The sequence below is a fragment of the Silurus aristotelis genome, assembly GCF_946808225.1.
Source record: "Silurus aristotelis genome assembly, chromosome: 14".
Taxonomy (NCBI): domain Eukaryota; kingdom Metazoa; phylum Chordata; class Actinopteri; order Siluriformes; family Siluridae; genus Silurus; species Silurus aristotelis.
Genome location: NC_139587.1, coordinates 9,925,889 through 9,929,293, shown reverse-complemented (window position 1 = coordinate 9,929,293; position 3,405 = coordinate 9,925,889). Strand labels below are relative to the sequence as shown.

At 34.4% G+C, this 3,405-nt stretch overlaps 1 pseudogene across 1 annotated transcript; it reads right to left on the bottom strand.

Annotated features, from left to right (window-relative positions):
* Window positions 1–1,279: 1,279 nt before the first annotated feature.
* Window positions 1,280–3,399, bottom strand: LOC310737228 (terminal nucleotidyltransferase 5C pseudogene; annotated as a pseudogene). The gene has a single exon. The product of its transcript is annotated as a terminal nucleotidyltransferase 5C pseudogene (transcript).
* Window positions 3,400–3,405: the final 6 nt, after the last annotated feature.

Here is a 3,405-nt window from a genome sequence, read left to right as displayed (position 1 = left end):
TAAACATGTAAATTGTGCTTTTATAATTTTTTTAAATCATGCTATAAGTATTTAATGTCCCTAAAATCTTGTCATGGGTTTTACGTACAAGAATTAATGTCATTAATCTGGTGTGAGGAAATGCCCTTAACATTATTAACTACAAATATGTGAAATAAAAATTTTAAATAAAAAATATTTTTTTGCTTGCCATTTTCAAGTTTGGGATGAGTAACAATTGTAGATTATTGGCTATCAACACGGCACGCTCTTTTAAGTGCTCCCTCTACTGGAGAACTCTGATAATCACATATGAGGTGAATACCGTTTAGAGTGATGTCCGTGGCAGGCTGCAACACTTCCAAATGTTTAACATGTGGGCTTGTTTTGAGAAGTTAAACAATTTTGATATTTAAAAATTGCATTGAATGTATGCTCAATTATCCATATGTAATAATCTAACATGTGGTTGTCTTTTGTGCTATTGTCCTGTGTGCATAACTATGAAAATACAGTGTTCATACATTTGGAAACCTTTCATTCGAATCATGAGGCATTTACATCAACATAGTTATCACAAACCACTTAAAAAAAAAAGTAGGTTAAGGAGACTTACAGGTACATTTAAATATTTATTAAAGGTACATTAACCAACCATAATAAAGAACTACAGAACTGACATCAATACATTCAGCACTAGAGAAGGGCAAGAAGAAAAAACACACCTGAAATAATGAAGGGATGCAGCTTCATTTGCATCCTGGAGAACCATTCTCCTTTCTCTCTTGACCTTTTCCTTACATTGGTCTGTCCATTTTCTGCCTTTCTTTTGTTTTAGTTTATTTTTTTTTCTTAGGTTATTTACCAATGACCTTCTTTTAGGCACTTAAGTTTTCCTACAAAACCCATCTTTGGTAACATAAACTGCTCATTAGGTTTTCTATGGTTACAAGTCTTGTTTGGGTAAACAGTTAAAATGAATTTGAACCTATATCTAAGCACAGTGTTACTAAAGATTTTGGCAGTAAGGCCAAATTTTGAAAGTGGACAAAAACATCAGGGCAAGACAGTATTAGGGACATCAAGTCAACATACAGTAAGTTATATTACTTCACAAATTTAAATCTAGGACCTCACATAAAAAGGGAAATCCACAAGTTGTGAACAGTGACAAGTTTATATAATCCTTTAAAATATCTACGTCAACAACTTTTATTTTGCATATAATCTATATATATATATATATATATATATATATATATATATATATATATATATATATATATATATATATATATATATATATATAGCTGTTACTTGTATTTAAGTGTTTATGCAGTTGGCATAGACTCTTTGTACTCTATATGCTGTTATACTATTTTTTTCTTGGAAAAATAGATGTTTTTCTTACTAACATGTAAAAAAATTCCTGATAAGTAGATATTTTCACACATGCATTCGGCTGCTTGAGACCGCTGCTTCCTTTGAGGCTGAATATGCATCATATGGTTAATAAACTCCAGTCCATAAAGTTGACTTTGTGCATCACAGATGCTCAAAAGACACATACATGCATCAATAAAACATTTCTCTCTATTCATCACTAAATCATTGGATTCCAGTACAACTCATCTGGCAGACATCTGGCAGTAACATTTTCAGTGACAACATTTCAATGTCCTCTACACAGTTTTTGACATCAATCCAAAAACATAATTTACATTCTGGACACACAAACAAAACATTTACAGCCAATCACAATAAAAGGCTGAAGAGATACTAAACATTTAACTTTCACACTAAATTGCACACTGGTTTACATCTGCAGTCAATCATGCAGCTGGTAAGATTCAGCGTGGAACTGAGCCATGTGTCATAGACTACTTAGAGTTGTTGCTAAAAACATACAGTAGGAATAAATTGAATACACCCATCACGAATCCCTGAACACATCATAAATCTGTTTAGAATCTCTGTAAAAATCACTGCAAGATCAGAAAATTAAAGCCTTACCACCCAAAACCATATATAGTTTATGTAATATAAATTTTATCAATGGAAAATCATTTGTACTGTAGTTTTATGCATTTTTCTTAAGAATGCCAAACTAAACTTTTATTCTAATTGGGTATTGAATTTAAATAACTACATCTATCAGTGTGAATGCTTCAAAATGACTAATTTAGTGCATCTTAACTCTTGTTTTTTTGTTTTGTTTTGTTTTTGTGTTTAACCCTAACAATTGCTAAATGCTATAATATTCCATACATTTGCCAGCTTAGTGAATTAAGCCTGTATTTTACATTTGTGTAGGCTTTACACTCCACCAAAGAAAAAACACATCAGGTAATTAGCATTCATTTTTATTTAACTTTAAGTCCTTCCCGCTATGTGTCACCCTCACTAAGCCCTGTGTTTCTAAAACCCACCTTTCAATGTGTCAGACACATTTATTCCTGGTATTCAGAGGCTTTGTTTTATTACCTTTATCACTAATGTTTTTATTTAATCTAGTGCATTGATCCCAGTAAAGTATGCTTTTGAATCTAGGAACAGATGTGTCTATGTAGAATTGCACTGTAAGCCAAATGGTAACCCAAACCACTGTGGCTTCCTGATTTATTATCAGAATAATTGTTATAAATTGAAAGCACTTAAAACAGGGTTTTATTTCAGTTACTAGGGCTTTCTCTTATGCTGAGGATTTTATTTGTGGTGGCGATTGTAGGTTGCATGGAAGTTATATTTCTGCCCAGTAGCAGCATCACCATGCATACATCATGCCCTCTGCTAAACCAAACCAGTTTGCATGTGTATATGTAGAGGATAGGGGTGATAAATAATTGGGGACTGCCCATTTGAAATGTAGTAGTTGCTGAAGTTGTGGTCAGCCATATATGGAGCAGGCTGATAGTAGCAAGTGACATTGTTGGTGTTGGGTATGATGTTCTGCTCTCCCAGGACTTTGAGAGCCAAAATGGTAATCATATTGAGTGTTTGTCGTCGCTCATGGCCCATCAGGCACACAGTGCTCTCATTGACCACCCGGCGTAGAGTCATTAAGTAATCATACTTGCTTTTCTCTTCTCCAATGAAGTGGTTTCGTAGATAGGACTCAATCTTCCTTTGCTGCTCATTTACATCAGGAAAGTCAATAAAGAAACGTGAACACATATAACGCTCTAGAGTTTTAATTTCAGTCTCACTGGCAGGTTTGAAATCTCTAACCAGTAGGTTGCTGTACTTGAGCAAGCCACCACCCCTGATCTCCTCTGGATTGCGGGTTGCTATTAACCTGTAACGCAGATGGTCCATGGCTTGCTCAAAATCCCCATACATGCTCTCTGCCACTACTGTGACAGAAGGAATTTCTCTGGAAAAAGGCAGGGGTGATGTAGTGGCTGTGAGCTCAGGAAGATTTGAGTT